This window comes from Haemaphysalis longicornis, unplaced genomic scaffold (assembly GCF_048455015.1).
Source record: "Haemaphysalis longicornis isolate Haplotype H1 unplaced genomic scaffold, Haemaphysalis longicornis Haplotype H1 scaffold_1, whole genome shotgun sequence".
In the NCBI taxonomy this organism is placed as follows: Eukaryota; Metazoa; Arthropoda; class Arachnida; order Ixodida; family Ixodidae; genus Haemaphysalis; species Haemaphysalis longicornis.
In genome coordinates, this window is record NW_027526203.1 from 103,415,389 (window position 1) to 103,437,174 (window position 21,786).

The following is a 21,786-nucleotide window of genomic DNA, read 5'->3' on the forward strand; positions in this document are numbered from 1 at the left end:
TTCTTTCTGAGCACATTATGAGAAGTAATGAGGATACACGTGCAGGGTGTGGGCCTTCGCCGTGGCGCAAGGCAGCAATCTTATCAGGGAGGGAAGGGGAACGTTGGATTTATTGTCCTCCACAGGATGCCGAAAGCCTGCCCACGTCAGCCTTGCCCTGTGGATGTGCGACCAGCAGCAATATATCAATGCGAAATTGTGCGCTTCCGTTACCGCGTTACGAACCCGTTTAAAGCGTTGATAGTGTTGTTATTGCTCTAAAGGTGAGGACAGTGTGAGAGGGAGTCACTCTTTTATTCACAACAAGGAGGGCACAGGGGACGCAAGCGGGAGATGGGGAAAAAAATCCCGGCCCATCTCTACTAACGTGAAGCCGGGGGCGGGGCGAAGCAAGCAGTGTACAAGTGTATTCTTGGCACCTTGGCGTTTTTGCCAACGGAGGTGAAACCGTTGGGGGGTACAGGTATACAGGGGGTACAGGGGGGCCCAGAGTGGGGACCGAACCCACGCCTTTCGATAATCGAAAGGCGTGGGTTCGGTCCCCACTCTGGGCGCGTGTTTTTCTTTCTTTCTTTCTCACTTAATTAATCAATAAAAAAATGTAACGTCACTAACGGTAAAAATGATCTAACCATTCCCCTATGCCTTCTTTGGCGTTGTAGACTGCCGGCATTTCTTTCTGTATTTCCTAACAAGACCCTCATTTCCAAACCCTATTATCGTGCGAAAGCTTAGCGAGGGCCTTGGTTCTGGCAGCCTTGATGCCAAGGTAGCATAAGAGGGTTTCCCGCCAGTTACCCGCTTATGACAGGCTGTAGACGTTCGCGTCACGCCCCGGGGTTTGAAAAGAAGTTCCCCTTCTCCCTGTGTAGTCTGAGTGGCGCTGGCCACCACCCTCAAGCGTGAGATACAGTTGTAGTAAATATAAATACCCCAGAGAGTGAAGGAGAACACAGCCGCCCAGATAGCCGAATTGGTAAGGCATTCGAGATCTAATCGAAAGGCGTGGGTTCGGTTTCCACTCTGGGCGCGTGTTTTTCTTTCTTTCTTTCTCACGTAATTAATAAATAAGAAAAATGTAACGCCACTAACGGCAAAAATAGTCTAACCATTCCCCTATGCCTTCTTTGGCGTTGTAAACTGCCGGCATTTCTTTCTGTATTTCCTAACGAGCCCATTTGCAAATCCTATTATATATATATATATATATATATATATATATATATATATATATATATATATATATATATATATATATATATATATATATATATTGTCACAGGAGCGATGAACAATGCTCCATGGTGACATAGCCCATCATCGAAGACAACGAGGAAAAGGCGGGTGACCAGAGTGATCGCAGTCTGCCATTGCCGCTTGTAAATAATGTAAATAGATCGCTTCATCCATCCCATCGTTCGCCTCACCTCTGCCTTGCCGCCCCGCAACATTTTGGTGGAGTGTGCGGGGTTCAGTCCCGTCTCCGCCCCGAGCTTCACCCCGTCGCGGCTCATGAAGCGGTCTCGTCCTCGTTCTTGGGAAGCGTCGGCCCGCCCCTGCCCCGGTGAGCCATGGACACGACTATTCCCCAGCACCGTGTCCCCTGCCCATGCCCCGCCGAGACCAGACGAACTTACCAGCCACGACCAGACGTAGAGCCGACGACGTTCCCCCGCCCAGATCTCCGGCGCTTCTCCGAGGGCTTTGGACGCTGCTTCTTGGGGTCGGTGGTGGTCACAGCTGTTCCGGGGCCGGTGCTCATCGTGACCATCTCCATCGTCCGTGCCGGCAAGGACTTCACTGTATATACTCATCCAATTTCATCCTCACCACAGCTATCGACGTCAAAACTTTCCGGCTGCGCGTCGACATCATTGACCTCGTTGCTAGTTACTTCCGACGAATTCTCCGCGACGGGAAAACTTCGCCGCGAAGAAATGGAGGCACTGGTGCAACAGCTGTAGACCAGGACCTGCCTGGAGCTACCTGATTAGGATGCCCCAATCACAAAGCTGAACGTCATGCAGGCACCCCCAACCGCACAGCACCCGTTTTCTGCAGTTGCGCTCAACGCATCAGCAAAGGCGTGAACCCCTGCGGCTTGCACTCGAGCGCTACTAAGACAACATCGAGCTGCCGACCCAGACCCTTGCAGGCGAAAGGAATCAAGGGCAACGCCCCGGAGCCGTATTCCTGTGGTCTCGACCGGGACGGTCGTCTTAGCGCGGAGGGGTAGTGTCACGGTACCGGTGGACAATGCCCCATGGTGACATAGCCCACCATCGAAGACAACGAGGAAAAGGCGGGTGACCAGACTGATCGGAGTCTGCCGCTTGTAAATAATGTAAATAGATCGCTTCACCCCATCGAATCTTTCGCCTCACCTCTGGCTTGCCGCCCCGTAACTATATATATATATATATATATATATATATATATATATATATATATATATATATATATATATATATAATAGTCTGGAAACAAAATCTCACAAAGAGCACGCGAAAAAATAAGGTAAGTAGAGGCAGAGACACATGAGCAAGACATCAAAATAAATTTTTACTGACGTTTCAAGAACAGGAATTCCTTTCTTCAGACTGCCTTTCTCTGAAGAAAGGAAGTCCCCTTCCTGAAACGTCAGTAAATTTTTATTTTTATGTCTTTCTCGTGTGTCTCTGTCTCTACTTACCTAATATATATATATATATATATATATATATATATATATATATATATATATATATATATATATATATACATATATATATATATATATATATATATATATATATATATATATATATATATGTATATATACACTATGTAAGTAAAGACACGGACACGTGAAAAATATTTAACAAATGAAATGTGTCCGCTTTATCTTCAGGCCTGCATTATATATGGGCGAGATTATGCGGACCGGTATATATAAGCCGTGCGAGGCGCAGCTTTCCATCCCTCTTTTCAGTGGAACGGTCGCCTGTCATGCCCAGGTCGACGGGGCGGGTCCCTCAGGGGTCACTACGTGCCAGGCGCCGGTCACCCCGAAGTCCGCCCTCGCCGAGGGAACGGCATTTGACGCTCCCGACAGCTTGTAAATACGGATACTTTAAACGCTGTGACATGGGGGGCCCTCGATTCTACGAGACACCTATTTGGCGCTTTTTTCCCCAGCTTATTCTGTTCTATCTTTTCTTAGGGGGAAGGGGGGGGGGAGATTTTGAAGTTTATTTTCAGACTCGTAGAGGAGCTATAACAAAAAGGTGAGGCGGGGTTGCGCGGGGATGTGATGGTGGTGCATTTGAGCGGTAAACCCAACAAACACAACGACAGAAAGCAGAGAGTAAGAAGACCACGTATAGAATTATTGTGTTTGGCTTTAATTACGGGAAATGGAAAGTGATTTGCTTTTGAAACTACTCCGACGATTGTTTGGGGAATACAATACGTTATGACTTAATCCAGCGAAAGATCATCGGAATGCTTTAGAGTGGCTTTATTCGGAGTTTTGCGCGTTTCGTAATACGATCGTGAGGACAGAGCAGCTAAAAGAAAAGATCAAAATGAAATAAGACTAAAGAGCACCCCCTAAAGGACTAGAGGGATAAAGACGCCTTGGCATGAAAGAGCCGGAAAAGAGCATTTCGCCGTTCGTTTTAGTTCTATTTTTGTTTCTGTTTGCCGGTTTCCTTTCTCAAAACGGCCGAAGGCCGACCGATGGAGATTTTGCCCTCGAGAGACGAGTACGTCTTTAGCGGCGGCAAAGAATTGTGAATACTCGCGGACGCTGCAGGCTGTTGCGGAGTTCTTAAAGAAACGTCAGAAAAGAAGACCCCGCATGGAAGGAGGCCGCGAGAGGGACGGACGAGACGCGGAAGCTCGGCCATGAACGGCGCCGTGGTTTCTTTAGCAGGGGTGATTTTGGAGCGTGGGTCAACGACTCTGTTCTTGCTTGCGTATACGCAGCTAGCGGACGCCTTCGCGCGCGCCGGTGTCAAACGGCGTCAAAAATGCCGCCGCGTTTTATCGTGCCGTAACAAACGCTCCAAGCTCCCTCCCTCCCTCCCTCCCTCCCCACCCCCCCCCCTCTCTCTCTCTCTCTCTCTCTATCTCTCTCTCTATCTTTCTCTCTATCTCTCTCTCTCGAATGCGCTTAGGTGATAGGAACTGCTCGAGTGAGAGCAGCGTATTATGTCGCTGCTACAGCCGTAGCGGACCCCCTTCATCTCAAGGTGTCACACCGTTACGGTTTACGGAAGTCGCATACCCTGATTGTGTTTCGCCTAGTGCGCCATGCAAGGTTTGTAGTCTAGGAGAGGGTCCAAAACTTGCTGCGCTGAGTGAATGGGACTGCTCCAAATATCTCAAACTATAGATGGCAACAGTAAAAAAAAAAAAAATCCAGATTTGAGAACGATGGCTTTTCACCCGTCTTAACGAGTGAAACTGTAGCTTGGACTGAGCAGCGATAATAACATATAATAGGAAACTGACATCTTTTTGGGGACCGTTCCTGGTAGCAAGACCTTGCGCGTAAGTGGTGACATAAATGGAAATGTGCAGGGAGGGATGTCGTTGTGATCAGTGGGGAAATAAAAAAGAACGATAAGAAAGGGCTCCATGCCAGCTACATCAAAGGTCTAGCGCCAAATTCACACAACGCCCCACTATACGCGTAACCACGTAGAATTATTTCGTACGGAATCGGAATATTCGCATTTAGATATTTTCTCACTGGTTTTTCCCAACCTTCAAATTGGATCAACTTCCTAGCAAGTTGCACTGCTTCTTCACGCTCGTTCGCTTGTTTAAATAGCCGAATGCCCGCCTAGCGGAGGGTGGGAAATCAATATGCGCGAACTTCAACGTTTTGTAGTGCACAACAGATGTTGGCATTCCGCTTCCACTCGGAGTGAAGTTACAACAGCGTTCGAAATCAACGTGTTCCATATGTGCCCTTATTAAGTTGACACCTGACGCGCAAATGCTTTACGATGTGTGTGTGAGTGCGTGTGTGGGGGGGGGGGGGGGGGGGGGGGGCAGGGATAACCCGATCAAGACTGGTCCTCCGTATATATACATATATGAGAAAATGGTTGACTGACGTGTTTCGACTGGAGGACAGAGGTGAAGTCGACTATATATCGAATCAGAAAATGGGAAATGAGGGGCTCCGTGAAATAAGACAGAAAATAAGGGTTTGCAGTCAAGAAAACCTCGGAAAGCAAAGGGGAGGTTGTGGTGGGTCTTAGAAAGAGATAAAGAATTTTTTGAGTCGAAAATAAAGTCGAAAAGAAAAATACCCGGCGGGCATTCTTTCACCACTTTCTTTTCGACTAAAAAAATTCTTTATCTCTGTCTATGACCCACCAAAACCTCCCCTTTGCCTTCTTTGGCGTTGTAGACTGCCGACATTTCTTTCTGTATTTTCCTAACGAGCCCCTCATTTCCAAACCCTATATATATATATATATAAATATATATATATATATATATATATATATATATATATATATATATATATATATATATATATATATATATATATATATATATATATATGTGTGTGTGTGTGTGTGTGTGTGTGTGTGTGTGTGTGTGTGTGTGTGTGTCACGTACGTGGGAAATGGGAATGTGGGCAAACATGAGAAAGCAGAAAAAACGAAGGCGACACGAACAGATCGCAGAGAGGGGTGCATATGGCGTTAGGGCACTGGACGTTCGAGGTCAGTGAATGTGACTAAGCTTTTCATACTACAGACTTTTGTACCGGTCCGTCGTTCGCAGACAGCGTTTTGTTAGCCCTGTGGGCAGATCACGCAGAACGGCCACCTACAGTGTGAGTGCCACGAAGTTGACGAGAACTGCTTTCTCTCCGATAAAAAACGTCCGCATTTGCTCGAAGGGTGTCGAGTAGTCATGGGAGCAAAATGTCTGGAGGAACTTCGGCTTGGCTATCTAGGTACAAGCACGTGAAACTTCCTACATTTCGCATCATATGGATCGCAAGGGTGGAGAACTGCTGAAAAGACTCAGAACAGTGCGCTTGACGAATCCGCAGGCTCCGGCGTACACGGGACGAGCTACGCGGCTACTGTACGCTGAAGGGACCATGCAGACGACACACAAGTTTGGTTCATTCGATAGATTGCCTCGTTAGAATCACACTGACACCACTTTTAACGAACACGTCGCTCAAATAAGCAGCTTGGTCTCTTTCTTTTGCCTGTCTCAAAGCTGCTTGCAGCAGCTACGAAGCAGCTCTTGAACTGGAAGTTACGTATGGGTCACGTGAAGCAGCAGCTCATAGCTGCTCCAGCGATTCGCCGCGGCAGGCGAACTGCGGAGGAGCAGACGATTTGTCGTTTGCACTGATCGGCACATCGTGCAGGCAGACGCTCAACAACGCGAAGTTAGAACCCTGATAATTATTATTTGGTGACAAACTATCACAACGAATAGTTTTTTTAAAAAACGGCTGTCAATGTAACTACGAAATTTCTCAGTTGCGTCACGAACCGTTGTCGACGCAACCTAAGCCGTCATTCACACAGCCGTCACGTTCTCCGTCACGGCACCGTCACGTCAAGAAACCGCGACGGAGACGTAAAGGGAGTAGCGTTCGTACTGGAGCTCTCCGTAAACTGATCTGCCTAGTGATCAGTTTAGGCTATGATTGAGCGTGTTTCGTTTGAAAAGTAAAGAAAATGGCTTGTGCTCACTTTTCGCTAAATTTAGCCGTAAAAACTTGTTTTCTGATTAGCTGGTTTACGCGTGGCATGGTCCCGTCTCGTTGACGTGACGGAAACGTAGAGCTCGGCCTCCCGTCACCGTCACACCGTTTTCGGCGAGAAATCGGTCGAAAAACGGCGCCCATGACGGAAGACGGTGACGTGACGGGGACGTGACGGGGTGAAAAACGACTGTGGGAATGAGGGCTAACGCGCCATTTCGGCGTGTACGGGGCGCTGTTTTCATGCATATTCCGCTTGCGGCTGAGCACATTTTGAGGTGTGTACTGACGGGCCGTCATGAACTGTTTACCTTCCACAACCGGTGCCGGACCTGCGAATTTGGATACACTCGTCTGTTAAATAGTGACTGCGACGAAACGGTGGCGTACATTGAGGAGAAATTTCCAATACGCGAGGCTAACCGATGCAAAATCACATCGCATTTGCTTCAGCGAGCGGTCATACAACCCTTTAATGACATTGTTCAAACGTTGCCTTTTGTATATACATACTGGCAGACGCGAAAACCTGGTGCCCTTTGTTAAACACCGGTTCCCCGCCTTCGTCAAAGACCGCGGACACACCTGCGTCTTTACGTCAATTGTAATCACTAACTGCGAAGCAACAGCAGGTAATTCCACCATTCTTGCACTGAGTAGACGACTGACGCCAGAATGAGTGAAAACACCAAGGTTACCGCGAGTGCCGTTTTGCTTGTGTCGTCTGCTTGCGCGTCGTCTGCTTGCCTTTCTGTCGTCTGCTAGCTGCTCCTCCTCAGCCGCGAGAGCACTTTGGGGCAGCTCTGAGCTGCTCCCTGGTGCAAATGAAATACGATTCAGCGGCTCCGGAAGGGGTGGCCGGAGCCAACGCGGCGCTGCTCCTGCAAATAAAATACGGAGCAGCTTGGAGCTGCTCAAAACTGCTTTGAGCAGGCAAAAAAAAAGAGACCCATAATTAGGAAAAAAAGGAAATCGCCATGTGACCCACTAGCTTCCCGCGACAGAACCTATGATGTCATATGCCCAGCTGTACGAGTAGCTGAGGCCAGCAGAAGCAAACGCAAATTAGGCAGGGCTTGTAAGCTTGCCGAACGAACTTTTCGCGCCTAAATGTAATGCATATTCATTTTACAGCAGTAAAAATGGTGGGGAAAACAATGAAAGTTACCCAAATACACGTAAACATAGAAGTACCGAAGCGCACTGCTGTTGGTACTGGGCGCACTATGTTTATTTAAGCGGCATTGATTGATTGATTGATTGTAGCGTTTAACGCGCCGACGCAACGCAGGCGATGAGGCGCGCCGTAGTGGAGGGCTCCGGATTAATTTTGACCACCTGGGGATCTTTAACGTGCGCCGAAATCTCGTGCACACGGGTGTTTTTGCTTTTCGCCTCCATCAGAAAAGCGGCTGCCGCGGCCGGGAATCGAACCCGCGACCTCGTGCTCAGCAGCGCAACGCCTTAGCCACTCAGCCACCGCGGCGGGTATTATTTAAGCTGCACAGCAGCCCGCCGCTTTGGAGTGGTCTTACACGACACTGGCTGATTGGCGGAAGCGACGTTGTCTTACGTGACCCTGTTTGTCGAGGACAGCCCATGTTTTACGAAACGATTACTTTCTACAGTAACAAAAACAAGCCAGGAGGAAATACGGTCAAAAACAAAAGCAACGGCAGCCAACGGTTCGCAACTGAGTATACTCAGTTATACTCAGTTGCGAACCGTTGGCCGCCGTTGCTTTGTTGCAAGGCTGCAACAAAGGCTGCAGAGTTTAATGACGCACTAAAGGTTCGTTCGAATAGCCGCCTTCATGACGTCATGGCAGACGTCTCAAAAACACACGATTTGGCGGGAGAATGAAAATTTATCTTAAACTGATTAATTTCTTAGTGAATACGGCATCGTTTGCTGCCAGAAAAGAGCTGCGGGTACGATAAAACAGGAAATCTTTCGAATAAAACAAACTTTTATTTTATCTGCATGGCCCCTTTAAGCGTGTTGTTGTCTGCATTCTGCAACGCCGATAAAGACGGTACCCCAGGTGCAACGCAACACGTCCCTAGGCTGTTATCCGCGCTGCGACCTCTTAAAAGCGCGTGAGTGGGCACTTGCATAGGCATGAAAATAAAAGTATATATGGAAGCGGCATTCTGTGCTGCATTAAAGAAATGCCCAGCTGGAGGCTCCCAGCAGGGATGTCGAGAACGAGCCGACGTCAAAGACAGGCCAGGGAAGTAGACGCCGATGGCGGTGGGCTGCACGGCGCTGCTTGCAGCCCCGAAAAAACGTGTCCCCTCAACAGATATCCGGGGAGAGGGCGTACGCGTGTCTTCCTGGTTTTCCAGTCATCATGGCCTCCTTCGGAGGACGATGAAGCGTTTCTTCCGTGACGTTGTTCCCGCAGCTGCCGTGCGCTGCTTCCACCCTTTCGCTTTCCTCCCTCTCCTAAGGATCGCGCGTGCCTCGCTTTCATTGAAAACCCTCCAGCTACCCTCCTCCCTATTTTGAGGTAACCGCGCGTGGTTGCCGTACGCCTCGTCGTGATTCCCTCATTTATGTCCTCCCGCTCTCGCCGCCGTTTACTGCGTGAGGTATACACTCAAGCGAGTTCCTTCGCACCGTTCGTTTCGTTTATGTGTTTTCGTTATTTAATTTTTTGCCGGAGGACACCTAAGGTCGCTGCACTCGTATGCAGACTGCGACCTCTCTCTCTCTCTCTTGAAGTCCGTTGCTCGTTCTTCAACCATGAGGTCTGTTACCGACGATGTCCGAGGGCCTTTCAAAATCGAGGGTTAATGAAACCGCCCACTCCGCGCAGGTACTGCATCCGCTCCTCGTCATTCTTTCATTCTACTACTCTATTGTCACCTGTTTTTTGTCATTCATTTGCACTACGCGGCGTTTATGGCGAGCTGCCGCGTCCCTCCCCCCCCTTCTTTTTTCTATGAGAGCACCTGAGAAGAAACACCAGGGGCTTTCACCTACCACTGATAGGTATTCAGTACAAAAGAATGACTAATATCGTTTCACCATAAGTAGTTGCAATGCAATACAAACGACGGAAAAGTTACCGCTTTCGTCAAACTTTGTACTTTTTGTGAGAGTGGCGTGCTTTGAAAGGTTGGAAGAAAATTTTCAGATTCGGGATTTGGTCGCCGAAGGGACGCCGCAGTGGGAAACGGCGGGTGAAAGCTCCTATCGACTGGCAATTTTCTTTTCCGCCGCGCCATCGGGCCCAGTGGCTGAACCAATTAGCCGCTGATTCACTTCACGGCAGGTGTACTGTCGCTGAAATGGGTCCAACAATAATGGAGGCAGTATTCAGAGTTTCATTACGTTTTTTTCCAAAAAGGTCACGGTGCCCCCCAATTTTCTTTAAATGTACCAGTCTAGCCATCAGGGGAGAGTATTTCCTTTAATTGAATGCACTCTTTTAAACTCTGGCTGCATAATAATGACCGCCTAAATAACGCAGCAAAAAAGAGCTGCTTCTCGAACTGCACGCGTAGGGCAAGGTGAGTTGATCAATCGCAGGATAGAATACCGGAGCGCTTGCAATGTTCATTAATGTGTGCCTAATGTATTTTTAAATACGTGGTAGCCACCAGAACGAGGCGAATAGCATTAAATTTTGTACGAAGAAAAAAATCTTAGCAATACCGCAAATTCTGTTCACGTCTCTTTGGCGCTGTTTATGTCGTATACGGTTCACTTCGCTCTCCATTCTTCAAGAATCCGGCCGGTCGGCTTCGCCACAGTGAAATCGAGATGACGCTTTGCAATGCTGAATGTTATAGCGCACATTAGAATGCTTGAGGTTGGCCATATGCCGGTGTTTTGACGAACCCAGCTCAGTTCATTGTTCGCACGATCGGTCATTATTGTACACTGCGCACCGACATGAATATTTTTTCTCTACGATTACCAATCCACATGTACACCTGAGCCCGGAATGACATCGTTTCGAACTTTCTCTGTTTGCAGGATGAATCTGTGGGCCTGGACGCCAGGTTGCATATAACCAAGAAAAGGCTCCAAGCGTCACTGCTAGAGGTAAGAACGTTGTAATTACTGTCAAGAGAAAGAGAAAGAAGCCATCACGGGCAGTGCCAAAAGGCAGCAGTGCAACAGAATCCCGACACTCTCACACCAAACATTTAATTTAGACAATTTGTTTGAAAGAAAGGCTGACTGCCTTTCGCCGAATTTTCAAACAAAGCAGCGGTGAACATGTCGTCTGACGAGCACCTGCAGCACTATATATAGGTTGACGGGATAATTAAGGACCCGTTTAAACTGAAGCTTCGAAGCTAATCATTCATTCTTTCAATTATTCCTTGATGAAATCTTAAAAAGATTTCTGAAATCGGGGGCTGGTTTCAGGTTCAGACGGCAGTGGGCACTACTGAAATCAGGTGCGGATTTCGGGGTCCGCGCCCAAAGGATGGAACTTCTCAATTGGTGTGTCCTGGCCTCCACTGGCTTTCTGGGCCCTCTTCACCAGATCTGGCTGAGTATCAGGGTCAGAGTCGGCCAGACCATCCACTGCTCGTAGAGAGGGGCGATCATGGGAGGAGGTCGGGTGCTTGTTGGCGCCGATGGTACGGGGTGCCGGGTGAGGGGCCCACATTGCAAGTGCAGGGGGATATAGGGTTACTTAAATGACGTGGACGACGATACATGGGAGCATGCACTAGTCTGTGGCGTCCGAAGAGTGCTAACCTTTTCCTGTGTCAATTATTGGTGCGGCACCGGGCGTTGGTTGTTCTTGGCGGTAATGTGCCAATACGTCGGCATACTTGGGGAGCGGTTCGGTCTTGCGAACACGAGGCAGCATGTGCACCTCTTGGGTAATGACCCGCAGTGTATGCGCGCGGGACGCGGCATGTGCCGCCTCGTTACCCTCGAGGGATCCAGACTGCTTGCATTTCGGGGAGCCGTGGGAAGGTCTTCAGAACTGAACGCTTTGACTGTCCGCACTGCCTCCACGGAAGCCGCCAAAAAAACAGCAATAGGGCTAGGCCCCACAACAGGAGAAAGGGCCATCACCATACTCACCAGCTCTAAAGCAGCCTGCCCGAATGACCTCCGCGTACGCTTATTGAATATCGCGCTCAAGACACTACACACTGAAGTGGTCCGTTCTTGATTACCCCGGAACGCGGCACACACCATTTGTCTAGCTCATAGTTAGCACCAGGTTATCGTATTTTCATCGGTTCGCTAACCGCGCTAAACTGCCCCTTTTTACTGAAATTTTATTATAAACCAGTCTGGTTTCAGATTCAGACTCAGATTCAGTTTATTTCATGCGCAAGTACATCAGGGGGTTGGAGAAGAGCTGCATTAGTGCAGCTTGACAAAGCTCCAACCCCCTGGACATGGACAACAGTGCGGACCAACGCAAATACAGCAGCAAATAATTTCATGTACAGTTCTCACGGATTGAAATGCGACACTGCGAGCGCGTGGCCTGCGGTACATGCAGCGCCGCCCGTGGACTGCCATGGAAGCTAGGTGTTGCATTGTGGTATACCGCGAGGATGAGAGCGTGTTGACCGTAGGCTTACTGCTTCTGATTGCCAATGAGCGGGATTGTGGTTCCCTGCAGCGACAGCGGGGCGCTGCGAGCCTGGAGCGCTGGAACGCGTTTGTGCGCCGACGGTAGCCGCCCGGCTGTACGCGCAGCCGATTTCGCGACATCGTGTGCGGGCGCTCTTGTCACGCGTGCCCCTCCAATGCGGCGCAGTAGTGTTCATGTAATGCACAGTCATGCTCATCTGAATAAAAGAAACTTCTGTGCGAAGGAACAGCACACTTTACACCAGGATGTAAACGAAAAAAAAAGGAAAGACGCCATTTCAGGCACGTTCGCGTGTGGTGCAGTGCACTAGTATACTTCGTCGGCTCTCCTGTTTTATTAGTTTATATCATGGAGTAAAGTTTGCTGTTCCTTCGTGCAGACGTTCGTTTTATCAGATAAGCGTAACTGTGCCTTACATGCACATTATCTGTGTCGCATCGGAAGGGCACGCGTAAGAAGAGCGCCCGAACAGACGATGTCGCAAAATAGGCTTCGAGGACCGCCGGGCGGCTACCACCGGCGCAGAAACGCGCTCCAGGCTCGCAGCGCACCGCTGTGACCGCGGTGGACCACAGCCCCGCTTATTGGCGACCGGAAGCAGCAAGCCTACGGATAAAACGCTCTTATCCTCGTGGTATACCACAATGCAACACCTAGCTTCCATGGGCGTCCACGGGCGGCGCTGCATGTACCGCAGGCCACGCGCTCGCAGTGTCGCGTTTCAATCCGTGAGCACTGTACATCATTTCATTGCAACTTGTGTACGTAGTACATTCTAGATATAGTAGTACATTCTGGATATAGTTGGGAATTCTCGATACAGGTATCAGTTTACAGCAGGCTTTTCGTCAAAGTACTGTCGCACACGGTGCTGGCTTGGTAACCTCTTTTGAGACGCTCACGTCGAGGTGGTTCAGTATGGCTGATTCCACAAAGAGACACAGGAAGCTTCTTTACTCGCGCTATTGCTTTAAAAACGATAGTCTTTCTTGGGCTAACATATTGGTCTGTCCGTCAATCCCTAGATTCAGCCATCTGGCCGAAAGTTACAATAACTCTTAAACCAGAAGCTTAATAGTCAAAACCTTTGCGAATAACTAAATCTGGAAACATACTTCATATTTGTAAGCATTGTTGAGGAAAAAAACATTAGGCATATTTGAGGCAAACATCAATGCACAACTGATACCTGCAGTGTTCTTTTAATTGAACAGAAATGACTGCTTGATAATTGCAATAGCACACAAAAAATGCGCGTTTAAAAATACTTTAACCCAAAAATACAAGAACAGCTCGCGAGAGCCTGGACCTCTTGGTAGCGTACCAAATTCAACAGTAACAAAAGGCTTCAATAGATGGCGCGAGCAGTGGAACGCGGGAAAATTGAATTGACTTTCTCAAGCCTCCACCGGGTTAATCGGGGGAAGATGGAAAGATAGGGAAAGTGCATGAGGTGGGCGGTGAAGAGACGAGATGCCTTCACGTGGCAAAGGCGGCAGAAGACTATCGTCTTTCGACGACATTTGCATCGAAGTGAGCAGATATACTCGGCCAATTTTCCTTCTCCCTTCTTCTTCTCTTATCTTCACTAATGTAATGTAATGGTTAGCCATGGCGGCGTAAATGTCTTCATCAGGTTTGTCTTTACGTACTTTTACTTTAGTGAAGAGGGGGAGGAGAAAAGCGAACGCAAAGGCAGAGAGGTTATCCAGGCCGGGATTGCTACTCGACACTGGGGAAGGGGTGTGCAGGGAATGAAAGAGAAGGTAGGCGAAAAAGAGGGGATTGGAGCTGGGCCGCGGGGCCGCGCAATGTCACACTTTACTCCCTTTGCGCGCACTATAGTCTTTCGGCTAAGCCCATGTCCTTCATGGAACGCAGAAGGGATTTTGTTGCGTTCTGCTTAGTCGATTGTAGGGGTCGATGTCCTTGAATAGTCTCTACTGTGAATGGTTGATTGTCCAATCGGCTGAGCTCGGCGGCACGTCTTTCAGATGAATACTGGGGGAAACGACAAAGCACATGTTCGACTGCCTCTTCAACCTCGCAGGCGTCGCAGTGGGCACTACTGGCCATCCCGATGAGGAAGGAGTAGGCTTTCGTGAAGGCCACTCCCAACCACAGTGTACAAAGTGAAGTGGACCGTGATCGAGACAGCCCACACGGAAGACGGCGCCGGAGTAGAGGGTCCTCGTTTTTGTAGGCGCGGATGCACAAAGTCCGGTGTATTCCATTGACTAATGGAAGTCCTGCGCGCGAACTGACGAGGCACCTTAGCGGCATCAGTCCTTGAAAGCGGAAGCAAGATGGTGTTTTCACTGTCATGTCCTGACCGGGCAGCTGCGTCAGCCAAAATATTTCGGGTTATTCCACAGTGATTTGGCAGCCAATGAAATAAAATATTATGGCCCTTTATGACGACCTGGTGAAATAATTTCCGAATTTCTGTCACCAGTTGGTAGAAAAGACCGTAGCGCAGGGCCGCTCAGAAACATTGCAGGGCGTCTTTGGAAGGGGTAAAAATGGACCATTTTTGGGGAGGAGCTCCATAATGTGTTCAAGAGCTTCACGGATGGCTGCAAGTCAGTAGCCGTCGAGCTCGTGACATGGGCGACATGGAATCGAATTTTGGTTGATTCTGATGGTACAACCACCGCCCCTGCCGAGCTCGAGGACGTTACAGAACCATGTGTGTATATATGCTTCCGGCCATTGTGTTGTTCTTGCAGTAAGTCCACGAAAAACTGTCTGAGAGCCAGTGGTGGCAGGCCGGGCTTCTTTTTAATGCCCGTAACATGGAGACGAATCTCTGGGGTTGCCAGCACCACAAAGGGGAGAACGGTGTGACCGCAGGCGTATAAACTAGATGGTATTTCAGCCCTGTGCGCTGCGAAGATGGCTGCAAATGAAGAGCGTGGACGACTTCGAGGAAGCTGCGCCAGTTGGGGACATGGTAGCCTCGTGAGGAACCTGATGTGTTAGCTTTGGGTCTCAGTGGTCACATAAGTAGCTATAGGATGGTCTGGGGCAATGTATATTGTTCCCACTGTTGACGCACATCGCGACAAACCAAGACAAGTGCGGAGAGCATGCGCTTGGAAGAATTTCACACTGACTTGTACAGCGTAAATGCTGGTTTCGGAAAAATGGGAATCGTAAGATGGGCTTTCTTTTCTTTTTTATTCCTCGTGCGCAGAGTTTTAACCTGGTCCCCACTATAAAAATTGCTCGGGACAGTGAAGTTTGATTCTGCGCTTTGAGAGCCAAAGCTTGGCGATACTTCCTAAGAACCTCTTTAGTGTTGCATCGCATTTGCGTCTCTTCCTTCGCTTGCGTTTTTTCGTCTTACGGCGCGAATTACGTTTGCAAGCAGACTGCAACACGAGCCAGCTTCTCTGGAATCAGGGTTCTGTGCGGCTGGCGCGTGCCTATTCTATTCATGTGCCATCACGTTCACGTGTCAGTCTGCATGCACGATTCTGCAACTTTTTACGTTTCCATCACAGTTTTGTGAGTGTTGTGAAGCGGGCACATTGACCCTCAAAGCTTCTGATCCACGGCCAATCCCCCAATTGTGTGTGCGCCACGAAGAAAGGAACAACAGCAATAACACTTTTGCCCACGCTGGCAACGTCTCGGGATAGCACACGATATAAAGGCACGGGAAAAATCCCAGAAATCAGGGTATTGGAAATAGACTCGCCGGAAGCATTAACTCAAGGATAAACCGAGCCTGTAAGAAGCGAAACGGGTCAACCACTTATTCGAGAACCCCGCGAATTTCGGACGGCTTTCATAGGCACCGCAGACACAACAATATCTGGGAGAACATGTGCTAGACGTGTTTGCGATACAGCTTTCAGAAACGGACGTTGAACATCTCGAACGGATAATAAGCGAGAACAAATAGACAAACAAATAGATGAACAAGCCCCAGTCCCCCTCGCACAACCGGAAGAAAAAGATTATCGCGACGCATGGGCTCACTACGCTAACAACAAATGTAGTTTGCGAAAACCCGGTGAAGAGCCTGTATCCTGAGGCGAGAGCAAGGTAACAGCTGTAAGACATAAAGACGGGTCACAAGAAACGTGTTGCATGCCCGAGCACGAGGAAATATGGACAGCTGCCCTCAACGCCAATCATTCAATAGGCGCTTTACCTCCACAGCCTGGTCCGACCAATTCTAGTAAGTATTGTAAACTGTGAGAGGGGAACTCGTAAATACGTCACTATTCCATTTGAATCCAGCGAAGGGATCGGGTGTCATTCCCCATTCTTAAAACCAAAAGCCACAGCTTTTCGCGAAGTTCAGGGTAGCACCTGAAAACTCACAAAATTCTTGTGTAGTGACAAGAGCATTCTCCACGCTTGCCTTCTCAGTACAAAATAAAGCTATGCAATGCTGTCAAACCTAGTGTATGATATATTTTACATGTCAGCTAGGGGAAGTTTATGGCCGCAAGTGAGTAAAAATTACGTGGTGAATTTGAGCAATATTTGGATGACAACTTTGTATTTGGCTGATATTGAATTGAAGCACTCAAGTTGAGGAAGGAGAGAGGGAAAAGAGCGAAAATTGCAGCAGCGTCCGTGTGCACAGAAGCGCCAGGAGGCGCGAAAACAACAGAAAACCGTTGCTGCAGAGCGGTCAGCCACCGCCGTTGCCGCCTGAAGTGGCGGCCGCGGAGGCAGCCTCTCAGCAACACCACAAGGGGCCGACACCCGGTGAGTGAAGGCACGGCTTTGGTTTGGGCTACGAACGCTACATAATCGGCATTGCACCTCGAACGGCGATAGCATAAACCCTTGAACATTATTTTATTTTATTATGCGCACACATAATGGTTCCAGGTATAAGCAAAATAAAAGTGGTGATAAAGGGCACCCTTGACGAAAGCAGGTGAGTTCGTTGGGTTAGTCGATTGTTTACCATCACTCTTTTGCCATTGGCATAACATACTCGAATACCATCAGTAAGCCATGATCCTGCGTTCACATGCTGTAGAGAACGAAACAGGAATTGGTGGCTGACACGGTCGAAAGCTCTTGTTAAATCTAGTTGTACTAGGCCTACTTGAGCTGAAGTACCCGAAGCACGCTCAATTGTAGACCTTGCAATGTGAATGTTAGTATGAATAGATCGCCCGCGGATGCCACATGCCTGATGGTCACCAACAATGAACTCAATAACATTTTTAAGACGGCTGGCCAAAATCTAAGCAAATAGTTTATAACGTAAAAACATTACGCAACAAAGTGGGACGATATTCTTCTACTTTACGGAGCTTGTCAGGATCATTACTTTTCGGGACTAGAACAGTGTGGCCTTCGTACAGCGTAGGTGGAAGATATCGAATTTTATAAGCCCCGCGGTAAACCTCAAGCAAAAAAGGAGCCAGCACAGAAGCGAATGTCTGGTAAAATTCTGCAGTCAGACAATCAGGTCCTGGGGTATTGCCTTTCGCCAATCATTCAATGCTAGACACCAGTTCTTGTATACCAATCTTCTCGTCAGTGTGATCACATCTGTCCTGGTTTAATTTGGGCAGCAAACTAATGAATTTGCCAATCGACTCCTCACTCGCCACTTTTTTGTGAGCTTGGAACAGGGTTCTATAATAATCCGCGAAGGTCATCATTATCACAGCAGTGTCACCAGTAATGTTTTCCTTGTACTCAACATCAAGAACTTGTTTAGATGGGGCACGACGGCGCTCATCGCCTAGATACCGTTCACACGGTTGCACTGCAGCAAAGCGCTGTGATCGCGCCCACGCAGAGCTCCCCGGTATTTCTCAACATCAAAGGCCTGTAGCTGCGCCTTCAGGTTCCGAATGTCATTCATATATTGACCAGGATATCGGCTTTCAAGTTCATAAAGTTCCCTCAAGAATGTATTTAAATGATGTATGTTTTTAAATGCAGAGCATTTCTTTAACTCACATGTAGCGTCCGATGTCCGTCCGCAACAGCTCAGCGCGCCCTCTCCCCCACTCCTCCTCTCCCGCATCACGCTACCCTCCTCGTTCTCAACGACAGGTCCGCACCCCTCCCCCTACACTATATAAAAAAATAATACTTACCGGCGCCAGGTTTCGATCCCACGACTCTGCGGGCGGAACGCAAGGTACATGGTGCTCTACCCACTGCGCCACAAAGCCGACACAGAATGGAAGGTTACGAACGCGCCTTATATCCTTGACTCATTCAAACTACGTCAAGAAGCTGGTGATACAAGGCATTCACTACCTGTGGGCGGAACGCGAGGTACATGCTGCTCTTCCCACTGCGCCACAAACAGACACAGAACCAACACCAACACCACGGAACCCCACTATGCTCTGCATTTACACGTGTCCCTCGCGCGGGCATGCGACGGATGACTTTTTTTATCTTTTCAAACGCCATTACTGTAGCCTCATCAATAAGTGACTTTCACTTCTTGCTTAAATCATTCCCACTGTACCAGTATAGCCATTCAGTTATCCTGGTGAGCCACCCTATGGCATGTTTGTTTTTATTGGTTTGTAGAGTCTTGTGGCGATGTCGCTTATGTGATAGGCATGATGAGCCACCTAGATCAACAAAGTCATATTTCCGAGAAACTGTGGCACTTGTGCACAGCGTGTGTTCTTTCGACCGCTGAGACCACGTGAATGGTTTCTTCGTTTGAACGTTTGTGCGCGTTTGGCGGAATTTTAAAGTATTTGTGTTTTTCCTAACTTTAGTCTATTTTCTTGTTTGCTTGACTATGTAGTCCATGCAATAAAAAAATAAAAGTGTGGGGATAGCACAGTTGGCAGAACTTCGGGATGCTGCTTTGCAGGCCAGGGTTCCAATACCATCGGATCGCACATCTTCTTTTATTTACTATATACTGCTGCGGCAATTTTCTTGACCGGACAAGAACAACGGCGCTTTTTCGTGGAATGAGGCGCTTTACCTTGGTAATTCTACGCAATGATAAGGAGATGTGTAGGCATATAGCAGTAAACAAGGAAGGGTAGGATGGCAGGCCACAGAATGTCAAGGGGGCTACGACAAGTTCAGACATTTTCGAATGTGCGCAGACCTCATACGCAAGCTTATGCGACATTCGCTAAAGTCATTTGAGGCCGAGTTGATGTCGGACCCCGCGAGGTACGTCATTCACCCTTCAGTGGTAAAATGCGCGTTTTTTATCGCTCAGTCATTTTAGAGGCTGGTGCGATCGAAAGGTTATGGTAAGTGCAAGATTTGCGCCTGTGGCCATCTTTAATGGGTCGATTAAATTTGTTTAGCTGGTACGGTAGCGTTCACAGGTGAAGGAGCGACTGCTCTAGGATGGCAGAAGATCCGTGTTGTATCCTCTTGGAAAAGCCAACTTTCTAGACAGCTGCACAGCCTTCCCTTTTGGGCGCGGTCGTTCCGCTTCAATGCCCGGTGGACGTGAATTTAGGAGTGTTTTACCTATCGGACCGTCTTACCCGGCTGAGTTATTGGGTAGTCTGTAAAAATAAAGGTGGCGCGGAGTGGATGCGGGAAGCGTTTTCATGTTACAGAAGTAGCGCAGACGGGTTGCTACAGCCGCAAGGCGCGAAAAGGTTAGGAGTTTCCTTTCATTGTACCGTGTGCCATTACCGACGCTCCACCCGTCCCCGTTTTCGTTGTTCGTGTTGTGTCTGGCGTCCCCTTCACCCGAATTCTGCCTGAGCAAACCCGCGTGCGTCAGGCCGCGCACGCGAGAAAATTTTGATGGATAGCCGAGCGGTAGTACGCGTAGGGGCGGGGCACCACAACTGAGGCGTTCCATCCGCGTGTTCGTACGCGGGCATCTGCGCAGAATACTGGTTCGGACACATTCGTACACTATACTTCCTACACAGCGCACGCTGCTACCGTCACCATGACTTTATTGAGCGCGGTGAGCACTTTCCGGGCGTGCGCTGCGCTCATGCAGGCTCAAGTTGGCGCTTGTTACAATGTTGTTGGAAAGAGAAAGCGTGACGGAATTAGGACTTTCTCCATCATCACCAGGATGGGGAGATCACACGTGTGTGGCTCCTCCACCGGTCGTCAGTGAATAAAAAAAAAGTTCGATCACGGTAAGGCTGGTCAAAATGCGGAGCTTCTCTTTGATGTCCCTCCGACGACCTTGTGGCCCTGTCTGGTCGTGCGTTGAGACTCGGGCGTGCTCCAAGAACTGTATACGTGGAAGCCCCGAGAATCGCCGATCGCCCACAGGCAGGGCACGCAGACGGCGTGAATAATTGACCTATACACCAGGCGAGGAGACCGAACTGTTGTGTCTTGCATGACGTGTCCCTTTTTCTTCTTGCTGTTCGTATACTCACTGAGTAGTTGGCTAGTTAGTTTCAGTATTTACATGCGGATGTGTTTATTTATTTTCAGTAGTTGCTCAGCAAGGGAAGCGCTGTGTGAACCGTTACGTGTTGTGGCGAGATCCGCAACCGGCGTCGGCAGCATTTTTCAATTCAATCATAAAAAAACATCAAAAGCTGATCTATCGTACGGGCTTTGCAGACATGCTTCTTTATATCCGTGCGTATATTCACCAGCCGCATAGCCCCGCAAGTATCTGCGGTGGTTGTGCGAAAACTACTGCCCACTTTCCGCAAACGCTGTTTTACTAAACAAAACACCTACATGGATATCTTACATATACAAACAAACATCGAAGCAAGTCTTTCGTGTTAGTGTTCAGTGCGAGCTTACCCCGCAGCTACAATATATTGCAGAGCATTTCCTTTGACCGGCTCTAGAAACCTCCCGGGCATTAAAAAAGCAAGATGCTTGAGAGCAACGGGACATCCTATTTATTTCGCAGGTGATCCTATGTCTGGCCCGCTCATGAGTGGCTTCTATATAACAGGGCGCATTTTTTTATCGACCACCGCAGATGAAGGTAGCAAAAAAAAAAAAAAAAAAAATCCCGGGCCATCTCCGCTAACGTGAAACCCGGTGAGGGGCGACGCATGCAGCGTATAAGTGTTTTCATGGTGCCTTGGCGTTTTTGACAACGGAGAGGAAATCGTTGGGGGGTACAGGTATGCAGCTTTCCTGTAAAAATCTCTTGTCTTTGAAGCACGAATCTCTATAGCGCGAGGCGTAAACGAGTGTCCCGGTGTTTTTTTAGTACGCGTTACGTTGTAGCCCGAGGCGTAAACGAGTTTTCCGGTGTTTTAGTACCATGACTACATGAGACGAACGACGATTACGATGACGACGAGGACGACAGGAGACGCCAACAGGCCCATCCCCGAAGGGGCTTCGCCCCTAAAAAAAAGAAATGACGCAGCCGAACGGGCAAAGTAAAAAAATTCACGCATCTCCATGAAGTGAATCATGACGAGTGGGCGAAGCACTGGGGATCGTTCTTACCGTAAATCACCCGTGGCATTGCCAGCTCGCGCATGTACATGAGTGACAAGGCGTGTGTTCCGATACAATTCATTTCAAT

General features: G+C 48.7%; 1 protein-coding gene across 1 annotated transcript in view; it reads left to right on the forward strand.

Moving 5' to 3' along the window:
* Positions 1-21,786, forward strand: part of LOC144178486 (uncharacterized) — a 357,015-nt gene that overhangs the window by 140,987 nt on the left and 194,242 nt on the right. The window contains exon 2 of the mRNA XM_077706398.1: positions 10,724-10,792. The gene's annotated coding sequence lies outside the window, so the exon portion shown is untranslated. The remainder of the gene's footprint in view (positions 1-10,723; positions 10,793-21,786) is intronic.